The 12,622-nt window shown below is 58.6% G+C and overlaps 1 protein-coding gene across 1 annotated transcript in view; it reads right to left on the bottom strand.

Moving 5' to 3' along the window:
• The window catches only part of RIPOR2 (RHO family interacting cell polarization regulator 2), a 49,475-nt gene extending 41,660 nt beyond the window's left edge, over positions 1–7,815 (bottom strand). Inside the window, exon 1 of the mRNA XM_087827975.1 lies at positions 7,780–7,815. The gene's annotated coding sequence lies outside the window, so the exon portion shown is untranslated. The remainder of the gene's footprint in view (positions 1–7,779) is intronic.
• Positions 7,816–12,622: the final 4,807 nt, after the last annotated feature.

Here is a 12,622-nt window from a genome sequence, read left to right as displayed (position 1 = left end):
AAGTCGGCGAATCAAAGCGATTGTTCTGGAAATGATGTTCCGATCTAGTCAGCCCACATCCGAGGACCCTACTCGGGATGCAAAGCCAAGGAAAAGAGTACTTCCGTTCAACAAACCAGAGCACTTTTGCACACGCTGGTTGCTGGTTATGGCCCAGTCTTTCCCTGAGAGAAGGGGAGAGACGTGGGCCAACCCCGCAGCCCCCACCCCGGTGGCTCCCTCCCTGGAAGCTCAGCCCACGTGAGGCAGCCACAAGCCCGTCTTCCCACGTTTGGTAATTAAGACAAACCTGATCAAGAGGACTGGGCTGTGGGTATGGATTAGACACAAGCCTCTGTTTCTCTCAACTTCTCTGTTTTTCCACTCCCCACCCTTTTTCTGGGGTTGTTTGGATCTCAGGGACCTCGTGAGGGACAGACGGCCCGTTGTGGTGAGGAAGGAGAGGGCTGGCCCCCTACACAGCGTCGCCTGTCATTCCGCATCACGGGGGCCTTTGCTGACACACAGCTTACTCAGCAGGAGTGATGAACTTCCGCCGGGGTGATGTACCAACTCCTCGGTGACAATCGGAGTCCTGAGTCTCATTGGTGCCCCCGTGTCAGTGACAGCCTCAGCGGGAAGCTGCAGGGACAGTCTGAGCCCTGACGGGTGAGCTGGGCGATCTGGCCGCCACCAGCTCGGCAGGTGGGAGAGGCAGGCTCAGTGGACACGCGGCTCCCCCGCAGCTGCTGCAGGAACTCTGAATCCAAATCCGAATCCGAACCCGAACCCGAATCCGGGGTCTTTGTGCGTTTACAGCCAAGGCCAGGTCTCTAACAGGGCTCCGCCTCCTATTCATTCCGCTGGGAACCCGGTCTCTCATCCAGGAGTTGGAGAACAGAAATGACCTCGGGCTATGGTGAGCGCTCGATGAATTAATACGCACCTGCACCTGCACGCTGGAGGTGCTATCAGGCGGCAGCTGATATTATCCCGTAAAACGTTCTTACTTAGATTCGGTACTCCGTAAAGAGGAGCTTTATGTCAACATGTAACACGACATAAATGCACACACGTCTGTAATGCACAATTTGCATTTGTTTTTAAACACGGCAATGGCTTCAGCCGCCCCTGTGCCCAAGGAGGTCTCATCTCACCTTGGGACCGAATCCTGAATCATAGCATTTAAAGGAGGTGCTGCAGGGACAGTGCTCTCTGTGGAACGTAGAACCTATGTACAGGTCTAGCCGGTCAATCTCCCCCAGTTAGACTGTAAAGGAGTGAGAATGGCTCTTAAGTGGAAAAGCGCACCTGCGGCTCCATAGCTGTCTGTTCGCAGCCATGAGCACACGTGGAGCCGAGGTGCCCCAGCCCTGCCTCACTTTGGCTGTTTCCTTCCCTCAGTGGGGACACAGCCAAAAAAAAAAAAAAAAAAAAAGACATCTGGAAAGTATCTTAATGTGAAGAAACGCACTTTGAGGATCTAAAAAAACAAAAACAACCCTTGAAAAAGAAATACCACGTGCCATTTCTATCCTAATTTAGGCCAAAGGCCATTGTGACAAACTTCAAAGGGCAAACTGTCTGGGGATGTCATGGGAGCCGAGCAGGGAGCAGCTCCTGGCCTTTCTCACGTCATCGCAGGGGCAGGTTTCCACTTGCAAAGTGCAGGCGAGCGCTGGTCAGGCGGTGAGAGGAAACAGCCAGATTCGGGCGACCGGGGACTATGGCTTTGCAGGGGCCAGATCTGGGTGGCGGGCGGTGGGCAGCGGACCTGCCACCCTCCTGCTCTCCCGCTTCGGGCGGTTTTTGTTGCAGAGGCCACGTGAGCGAGCCCGGGGCGGAGGGCGGGTGGAGCGAGGACACCTCCGCGCCAGCCTCTCTCAGCCTCACACTGTCTCGGACAAGCCTGTTGACCCTCTGGCTTGTCTCCTGACTTGTGAAACCAGGGACAGTAACGTCAGTCCTGCCTCCACACAGGGCTGTTCTGTGGCTTAAGTGGGACAATGGGTGTGGAAGTCGTTGAAAACCGTAAAAGGCCCACGGGAACGCCAGGTACCACCACTCAGAGAGGGCGTCCGTCTGTGCACCATCATCGGGGGCTCGGGCTTGAACTCGGGCAGGGCTGCACAGCCGAGGGAGCCGGGGAGGAGGGAGGGCAGGGAGGCACCGGGGAGGCGCCTGCCGGGCGGGGCTGCGCCGTGTCAGGGCCAGGCCGCTGCGTGGCCGGGCGGCTCCTCTCCCCCTCCTGAGGGGCCCCGGTTTGGGGCCACCTGCACGGCCCCTGCCGCCCGGAAGCAGCGGTCCTTCGACGGAGCTGCAGTCGTCCGGGTTCTGCCTCTTTACACTGGGCACCGGGCTTGGAACTCCTCAAAGCCACGGATTCCACCTTCCTCCCGCCACTAACAAGCCACACGTGCGATGGCTCGATTCCGAGGTCCACGTGGCTGCAGCCGGGGCGGGGTCTCCGGTCGTAAGGACTGATACCTGGGGGACCCAGGTGACCTCGAGGAGCTCGACTCGGGCCCCTCGGCGAAGGTGAGGCAGCAGGCTCCCAGGTTCCGGGGTTAGGGCAGGGCGCTTCGTGGGCTGGGTGACACGCTCGTTGGCCTACTGTGTGCTGTGCTTCTGTTTCTTCCGACGTCACCACCAGCAGCCATCCCCTTGGACTTCCTGGTTTCCTGCGGTGGCTTCCGGCTGGCTGTTTCCCGGCTGTGACAGTGGCAGCCGGGGTCTGGAGCCGGCAGCGGGACACCTGTCACCCAGTTTTACACGCGACACAACGCTGTTCTGGGAAGCCCCACCCGTGATGTGTCCTCGTCCTCCTGACCCAGCCCAGCCGTCCGCCGTTCAGCTGCTCCTGCAAGCGGACTGTCTGCGGTGGGGCCCTGACGGTGGCCTCAGAGCCGCCTCCCCGCGTGCGCCCACCCCTCCCTGTCCGCGCTCCACTTACCCTGAGGGTGGAGCACTAAACGAGGGTAGGACGTGGTCAAGATGTGGGCCATTTCCTGGTGGCTGAAACGTTACCCGTAACCTTACAAAGGACAAGCCTGGCCTTGCCATTCAGGGGTTACCCCGGGGCATCGTCCTGAAGTCCTCACTCGGGGGAGTTAACCTTGAACCCCGCGCAGCGGCAGGGCACCTGGTGTGTGTCACGCTGATCGGAAGGCGGCCTGTGGCAGGAAGGCCGGGGCCACCAGGCGCCCTGCGTGTGCACAGCGGGGGCTACACTGGGAACGGCCTCTTGGGGGAGGAGCCCGGGCTCCAGGAAACTGTCCCTGAGAACTGATGCCTCCTGGAGGCGCAGAAACGCCCGTGCCCTTTGCGTTCCTCTGTGTTGCCTTTGTATTTGCCAGGTTCCCTCCTCCCCTCCCGCCTGGCCTCCCTTCCACAGGTCCGCCTGGAAGGCAAGGACAGAGGGACAGCTGGAGAATGGCAGCATTGTCCCTCGGCTCCTTCCTGGACAGGGCGCCGGAATCGCCCAGGGCTGGAGGGGGCCGGGCACCGAGCCCCACAGACAAGGGACGCAGAGAGGCAGGGGGTAGAGACGCCGTGTGTCTGCACAGGCTGCCTGGGGCGCGGTCCTTGCCGGCCGGGTCTCGCCGCCGCCGTCAGCATTAATAGCCTGGTTTCGTCACTGGTCCCTGCTGACCCTCGCGCTGTCCCGACCCCCCGCCTCCAGTGTGGGTCAGGATCTAGGTCATAGGCTGTTAGCAGTTGATGCCCGTCACCTGCTGGCAGCTGGCGAGCCCCGAGGGCACAGGAAGGAGGAAACTAGACTCTGCGGCCTCCGGGGGCTCAAGAGCGTCCTGCCCTGTGCGCGGGGCCTTCCCGTTTCCCTCCTGCGTCTGCAGCCCTGCCCCAGCCGCGCACGAACCTCCGGCTGCTCCCCTCTGCCTCTCCCCCCTCCTCTGGCCTCCTCTGGCCCTCATTTCTAGGGTGACTGTGTCCATCTCACCATCAAAACTGGAACACTTCCGAGCGAAACGGGGCCACTGTGAATAATTACAGACCGCAGGGCGAACCCGTGCGCCGCCCGCCTGCCTCCGGACAGGCTGCCCACACCTCGAAGGCATGATCAGCACCCTACACTTTCCTCCTGGAAGATCGAACTCTGGCCAGAGCCCAGGATAGCTGCTCAGGAAACACGCGCTTAAGCTGGGAAAAAATTATTAGTATTCCCCTAAATTACATCGCAGGCTTGGACTTGCTATTCACCTCAGGAGTGAAAATGACCGTTGGTCAGTTTGTTATATTTTAGAAGGCCGACCAGCGGGGAAAGCCTTCCCCTCGCCTGGCTCCTCCCTGGTGGTCCGGCTGAGGGCTCGTTTTGATCGAATAGGACAAGATATGGGAATATTACGCCTCATTTGCTTTTACTGCTGACAAAATAATCTGTTTTCTTTTAATTAGCGTAATGACCGTGTGACAATACTGATCTCCACACAGTGTCCTGTAAAGTATGCAGAAGATGAGCGGAAGTAGTGTCCTTGGGGGCAGGACAACCACATCGGGCCACGTGTGTGGAATGGTCTTCTCTAGACAGCCCGAGAAAAACAGCTGATACAAACATTACTCTTTTTAGGGCACGTTTCCAACCAACGTGGGATGAGTGTACTATGACCCAAAAAGCCTTGGCCACTCACCCAGAGGGGAAGGACATGTGGGTGTTTCGATATTAATTCATTCAAGACACACGTGTCCAGGGCTTTGGCTCAGCGGATGAGGCTCAAAGGCTTCTGTGTGCACAATGCTGAGGTTCCCATTTTCAGGGGGAAACCGTGTCAAGAAGCTGCCTGCAAGGATGTGATTTTGAAAGTGGAGAGAAATGAAAAGGAACGCACTCGGCACCGTTTCCTTCCCGCACAGACCTTTCTAATGATCACATTGTAGGTGTTCATTCACATGACAATGGCTTTAGGACGCGGCTCTCATCCCCGGCCTGCCTTTGGGGAGCCAGTTACCAGCGGCAGGCCCGTCTGTCCCCCGTCCCCGCCCCCATCCCCTGGCTCCCGGTCTGTGTTCAGCTGTATCTTTTCTGGCTGAGTGGCCACAAACACACGCTGTCTCTCTGCTCCTGCTCCAGGAGCTCTGCTTGGCAGGTGAGCACAGCCTCGGGGAGGGGTCTGTGCACAGCAGAGGCCACCAGGGCCGAGGAGGCCCCAGTGGAAAGTCAGGGTGCCACTGCCCCGAGTGCCCATCGTGGGCACAAAACAGACTTTCACTTCTACCATGTCTTCCTCCCGAGAAGACCAAGAAACTGCTTTTAGACTTCTGGCTCCCTTTCAGAACGAAAACAAGACAGCTTTCAATCCCCCCACCCCCAACACAGTGAATGCAATGAACAGTAAAATAAAACACTGGTTTACAAACTCTTCAACCTAAGGGGCTGTTGGATGCCCCATCCGACGATTTAACGTGAGATTCAAACTCCACGGTTCACCCTCCATAGCTGCCTCTGTCTCCTGACACCGACAGGTGAGCCAATTACCCAAGAATTAAACCCAAATGTAAGACACGTGAGTTGGTTACATTTAGAAGTGGGCGTGCGGCCGGCCTCACAGCTGGGCTGTGGGTTTTGCATAGTAGGGATGTTTCCATTTAGTGACCCCAGACTGAGGGGAGGACTCCAGGCAGTCACAGGCTGGGCCCCGGGTTGATGGACTTCACTGCTCAAGAGTGAAATTTGTTTGTTTGTTTGTTTTTTATTGATCTTTTAGAGAGAGAGGAAGGGAGAGGGAGAGAAACATCCATGAGAGAGAGACACCGATCGGTGCCTCCTGCACGCCCCCTACTGCTGGGGCTCAAGCCTGCAACCTGGGCATGTGCCCTGACCAGGAATTGAACCAACGACCTCCTGGTTCATGGGTTGATGCCCAACCACTGAGCCACACCAGCCAAGCAAGAGTGAAATTCTGATGTGAGTTTAGCTACCAACATCTGCAGACATAAAGACTGTCTCCTTCCCAGCCTCCGTGACTTCTCCAGGTCACCCTGGGAAGGGGGTGGCCCCTTTTCTGCAGGAAATAATTGTACTTTGCAGTGACAGGAGGGAGGAGAGCCGTTTCTGCAGCGTGTGCCCAGGTTCTCAGAATCCTGTGAGTCCCCAGTGCATGCCTTCAGCGTTTCCCCGCCCCAGCTTGCTGTCTCTATTTCTATGCTGAAGATAAAATATTCACAGCAGAATCTCACGTTGGGGTGTCAGAGGAAGAGAGAAGCTACACCAACAGGGGTCTTTTGAAAAAAGTGACACACACAACATGCTTTCACCAAACAGTCCCCGGCAGTTAGGTTTTCCCATGTTTGGGGCCACAGACTTCTGGGCAGACGGACCCACGGCCTTCCTGGGGGAGAGCCATGACTTGGCAGGATCTGCACCAGGGGAGCTGGGCCAGGAGGCTGACCCCAGGGCTGGGCTGGGAGGAAGTGGGGGAGGGGAGGCCTTTCCTCTGGCAGCTGCTGCCCGGGTGGACACACCCCTGCAAATTGTTCCTACAGAGGGACCCTGGCTCCTGGGTGCTGACTAGTTAGTTCCCCTGGTGCTGCGGGTTCTCAGAGGGTCCCTGCTGACACCCCCTGCCTGCGAGGGCGGTGGGATCCGGGCATGGTGGGGTGGGTGCGGATGTTATGGGGCAAACTCAGAGGCTGGTCCAGAGGCTGGCGGGGCAGAGCTAGAGGGGAAGCCAGGGAGGAGGGATGCGGGGGGAGGGATGCGGGGGGAGGGATGCTGGGGGAGGAGAGGAGTTCTCAGAGCCAATCTACAGGGGAAAAGGGAAGAGATGATGGGTGCCAGGTCAGAGGGGTGAGTGCCCACACCAGGTGCCCAGCCCCATAGACAGGGCCGAGTGCGATTTCTTTGGGAACGGGGGTGAAGCTGAGTCCGTCCTAAACTTCAGCCAGGTGCACAGGAGGGAGCAGAAGCGGGGAGCAGGGAGGAAAGCCGGCCGGCGTTTTCTAAGACAATCATGCGGTGCCCCCAGGAAAGCTCATGCACGTCCACTCGGCGTCTCCAGCACGCGCGGAGGCCCCCGGCTGCATCTCCCTGCCACCCCGACACGCTCGATCAGCCGGGCTCTCGGGTTTTCCGCTGTCACCTCGCACCGGGGGCCTGCACGGGCTCCCTGCCACCTTAACACCTGGGTGGCTGCCGCGGGTCCAACACCCGGCGGCACCCGCTGCCTTTCAAAAGGAGGCGCGCGCCCCGCGCCCCGGGACCGGGAGGAGGTGTGGCCTCGCGGGGCAGTGCCAGGGCTTCGCCCCTCCAGACCCTCCCCAGCCCCGAGCTCCCGCCTCGGCGCATCCCCCCCCTTCCCAGGCCGGTCGGCGGCAGGGCGACCCCTCTCCTCGCCCCTCCCCCAATTCTCGGCCCCACCCCCACCCCACGCCGCCACTCGGGATCCCGACACGGTGCCCGGACAGGCTCAGCCCCAGGAGCCAGGGGCAGGTTGGCACCGGGAGCCCCCGACCCCCATCCCTGACCTGGGCCGGCTCCCAGGGCGCCTGCACCCCCGTCCCGGGGCAGGGACCGAGGGGCCCGCGCGTCCGCAACCCGGGCACTGCCCCGGGCTCCTCACCATCGTCTCGGCTGGTCCCCCCACTCTCCGGGGCATCGCGGGTCTCCCCAGGACCCCGCCGCCCTGGGCACCTTCGCGCTGCCCGCGCGCCCCCGGCTGTCAGCAAGGCCGGTCCCTCCGGGGGGTCGCGGCCGAGCCCCTGGCGCGGGGGGTCCAGGGCGCCCCGCAGACCTCGGGCCCTGAGCAGACCCCGCGGCAAAGAGGAGCCGGAGGGCCGAGCACGTACCTAGAGACGGCGGCCCCTCGTCATGGCAGCGCCTCGGCCCCGGGCGCAGGGACACGTCCCCTGGAGCGCGGCGGCGAAGGTGAGGGGCCGGCGGAGCGCGGAGGGCGCGCGGAGGGAGCGCGGGCCGGGCAGGAGCGCGCGGAGCCGGGGGCGCGCGGGGCGCGGGGCGCGCGGGGGGGCGGGAGGGGCGCGCGCGGCGGCGCCACCCAGCGGAGACCGCGGCCCGCCCGCCCCCGCCCGGCCCGCGAGGCTGCTCCAGGGCACCGGGCCCTCGCCAGGGTCCCCGCCTCGGAGCCTTCGCAGAACCGGCGCGTGGGGAGCAGCGAGCGCCCCAGGGGAGGACGGGGCCCGCGCACGGGGCAGGCTCTCCGCGCCCCGGGTCTGGAGCAGGGGCCGCGCGTGGAAACGGCGCTGGGGGCGTGGGAGGGCGCGCGGTGCGTGTGGATGTGTGTAAAGTGCGCGCGTGTGCAGTGTACGGGGGGGGTCGCCCGTGGGAAGCCCCCTGGAGCCTTGGAGAGGCCTCGTCCTGAAGGTGGTTTGCGTCCCGGCTCGGAGGGTTTGACCCGCACACACGGCTCCCCCTGGGCGAGGCGCGGGTGTGTCTGGTGCACAACAGGCTCCGTGGCAAGTCTGTGGGGGTGGAAACCGCACGGGACCGGCGTCTGCAGGGACCCAGAGACAGGTCCTTCGGCAGGGACCCTGCCTGTGCCTCAGTGTCCTTGCCCGTGAAGCCACCACACCGCATACACTGAGTATTTAGAACATGTAAACAGCCCCCCCAAACGGGGGCTCGGGGACTCTGGGAGGGAATCAGAAGAATCAGTGACCAAAAGGGACAGGCCTAGGACGTCAACCAACATGGGAAACCCCCCTCCGGTGGGGACAAGGGGATGCATCCGGAGGCCTGGGCCGTCAGCTGCCCAACAGGTCACAACAGCAGCGCCGGGCACTGGTCACCCTGTCTCTGCCTCAGACCCCAGGGCCACTTACAGTGCTGTCGCCTCTGTGGTGAGTGCAGAGGACAGTAAACAGTGACCAGGTGAGGAACGAGAGCCCTCCAGGGCCCGGCCAGCTCCCGCACCTTTCCTCTGCACCTAGAAGGAGTCCTGCTCAGGGCTCCGAGCTGCTGGGAACGAGACCGGTTTTCCTCTCCCCTTGTCTGGTGCCAAAGATAAGCGCTCAGGGGAGTGGCCCTCTCGGCCGTTGTTTCTCTGCGGTTCTCACACTTATCTGCTCGCACAAGGGAAATCCTGAGCATTAGTCGGTCCCATGGTCAAACGCCTCAGGGTGCTGATATCGCACCCACGTGCTTTCACGCGACCCCTTTATTTTCATTTCTCTCTTGGTTTTAGGCCAGAGCTGTTGTTACACAGAATCTCTGTTCAATTATTTTCCTTCTTACTGCCCCCAACTGTGTAAAACTCTTTCCGGAGCTCGCGCCTCCCTAGCGCATAGAGTAGGCGGTTCACTTCAGGAGGGGATCCTGGGAGGAACTGTAGGAGGAACAATTTGAGTAATTAAATATGGCTTCGAGCTCTGGGGCTGGCTGTCATCTTCACAATCCCCATGGGCATTACTCTGGAGTCCAGCTCACATCTGACCACCAGTCTCTGTGAGGCGGAAGGAGGTGTCACTACTGTTCAAGCCAGAGGGAGCGATAGACATCAAGGCGCTAAACCCCGCGGAGAACTGGGAGGCGGAGGCTGAGGTTCCTCCTGCCCAAGGGCTGGGTGTGCAGCCTCACCTCCCGGCTCCTGGGCTGAGAAACAGCTCCCGTGTGTTTAAAAGGTGCGTTCCCTGCTAGGCCTGGAAACCATTAGATCCCCGGCTAGCTTCGGGGCTGCTGCCTCTGTGCTTCCTGAGTCACCCCTTCTCAGGCGACACTCCCCCCCATCACGCATTTTATGCACAGTCTGGGGCTGGATACAGGTCACCCCCTGGGCCCGTCAGTCTCCCTGCAGAGGTGAGAGTGGGAACCTGCCCCTGCCCACAGCTTGTGCAGCCCACAGGCCTCTGCAGGAGCCGGTACCTGGCCCAGCCTGCCTCCCCTCTGCCCGTCTGCGCACGCACAGCCCTTGTCCCTGGCAGCTAGGAGAGGGGCTGTGACTGCGGGAAGCGAAAATTTCACAGCCATGGTAATGAATGCTTTGGTTTAAGCAAATCTCCAAAAAGCGCAGCCTCTCCCAGCAACTCCGTTTGTATCTTTCCCTGAATCCCGTTACATTTCATAGCGGCAGCAGGAAGAGGCTGAGACAGGCCTGGGGACAGAAGGCTTTGGCTTTCACTGACCCTCGGTCAACCAGCCTCCAGGGGCTCCTGAGGGAAGATGAACTGAACGTGTGCTCTGCACCCCAGACGTGCCAAGTCAGAGTGACGCTGTCCCCTCTGAGGACCAGGACGGCCTCTCAGCCCTGGGGGCCAGGATCAAGGAGGGATTCAAGTCCCACAGCTGTGGGCCAAGTGCCCCTGCGTTTCACATCCTAATTCACAGACAGGCAGGGCCTGCACCACTCTGAGTACACTGGCCCCTTGTTGGCGGTAAAGACGGAGCGTTCAACTCAAGTGCCTGGTGGAATGCAAATATTTCAGTGTTTGGAGAATTACCAGCGTGTTAATATGTCCTGTTAATGGTTTTTGAGGATGCGAAAGACTTCCAGACAGAACATTGTCCCCCAGGATTAGAATAAAGAGAAGCCATTGAAGATGCCACTTGGGGGGTTGACTTACAACGAGAGCCACGTGCTGACAGCTGGTTCTTGACTGTTGAGTGGATATGTGACTGAGGGAGGCTGACATGGAGGGAAGTTAGCAAAGGGATTGACACCTTGCCTGCCTCTGTGAGCAGGAGAGACCCAAGGCCTCCATCTGAGATCCTGTGGATGTACGGCCTGGGAGCAAAAGGGCAAGATTACAAGCATTTTAACTCGGCAAGCACAGCGCTGGATGCAGCAGGCCACGCGAGGATGGACAGCTCGTGGATACTCTCCTCCAGGAAGCCCTCCTAGTTTAATGTCCTTCCCGAGTTTGTGAGCCGTTTGCACTGCGTTCTTGAGCTCCCAGCTTTACGGACAGCCCATGTAGGTTACATAACCCAGTTCCTGTAACCTGGAGTTAAACCTAGGAGTGATTTTAACTTAGGTATATGCTGCTTTAATGTCAACATTTCACCAGAGGCTTCCTGAGTGCCCACTATTCTGGGTACTTGGCATGAGGCCTCACGAATCATCCACTATTTATAGCTGCACTACAAACATAACTGTTCCAAACTGGCCTCCCGAGTCCCCATTGGCCCCGAACTCCACCCCACCCCCAGGCTCACCATCCCACAGGCTCCCAGTCAGTATCAGGCCTGGGGAGTCTCCACCACTGCTCCTGGATTGTCTCAATAGTCCCCCAGCTGGTTGCCCTGCCTTTACCTCTTGTGTCTCATCTTTATTTCCAGGACAACAGTCAGAACATTTTTTTCTAAGAGTAAATAAAATCATGGCACTTTGCTCAGCACCCACCAATGATGCCCACAGAGCAAAACTCAAACCCTGACAATGGACCAGACCTCTCGGAGCTCGTTTTCTTCCACTCTCCGCATGCTCACATCACACCGATAGTGCGCTAGCCCCTGGCTCGCTCTGGAGCATCCCCCCCCCCCCCCCCCCCCCGTTCCTCCAGGTCAGACCCGCAGCTTCTCTAAGTGTTTGGGGACTTCTCGGCAAAGCCTTCCCTGACCGCCGTGCTCTGCCGCCTCACCATGCACCTAGTTTTCCTCCAGAACACATCTGTCCACCTGACATACCCTATTTTTACTTGTTGGGCTGCTGTCTGTCTCCCTCAGCCACAGTGGAACTTCTCCAGGCGGGAATTTTATTAGCAGCTGGTACCAAGAGCTGAGCACAACTGGACCTGGCACGGGGCAGACGGTGAATAGATGTGTCGAAACAAATGAGAGAGTAAATCTTCTTCCCCCAAACAGTTCATTAGTACGTGAGGGGCTACACCCTCCAATCCTGCTAGTCCTTCCTAGAGGAGCCTCAGGGTCAGGGTTAAAAAGCAATGGAACTAAAAACAAAACAAAACAAAACACCACTAGAGGGGACAATCCGAAGGTTTCATTTAAAATCTTAATTATTACTGTCCTAAAATGCTATAATGTATATAGAATTCAAATTTCAGTGGGTGTTATCTTTAAATTAGAAACATATAAACAAATATAAATGGAGAGGCAGTAACTGTGGTGTGTTTACTGCAAGTAAATATTTACCCAGGAAGTAGGGCTCTTATATTGCTACAGATGCTGTTAAAGATGTAACTCTTCACCTCCAAGGTTCCTGACCAAGGCAAGGGGCTCTCTCTGCAAGAAAACTGTCGTAGCCTATATTACTCTTTAATAGTCAGAGACTTTTCAGAGGGAGACCAGATTGGTGAAAGCAACGAAAAATGGGTAGGAAATCACATACTTATTTTGTGCCAAGCGATGGGGTTATTCTGAGACCTGCCCTGGTCACACGGTGGAGATCAGGTAGCAGCCAGGCTTGTTAATTCATGAGCCGGGTGCACCTCTGTGTTCTCAGGAAAGCATTCAAAGTGAGCAGCCTCAATAGCTCTGCTCTTATCAGTTGTGTCTTTGTTAATCACAGGCCAGGAGTAGAGTGGGGAATTGTGTAGACCTGGGAGGCTGGGACAGCTGGGAAACTTACGGTTAAATAGTAGCTGACTCTTATGTAGTAAGCCATTAATGGTTTTCCATTATCTCATACAATTCTCCCCTTTAACTTCATAGTAACTTTTTAGGGAGATGACCATCATCACAGTCATCATCTTTATCATATCACCATCATCACCATCACCA

Source organism: Miniopterus natalensis, chromosome 19 (genome assembly GCF_054644295.1).
Source record: "Miniopterus natalensis isolate mMinNat1 chromosome 19, mMinNat1.hap1, whole genome shotgun sequence".
Taxonomy (NCBI): Eukaryota; Metazoa; Chordata; class Mammalia; order Chiroptera; family Miniopteridae; genus Miniopterus; species Miniopterus natalensis.
This window is presented reverse-complemented; position numbering and strand designations above follow the sequence as displayed.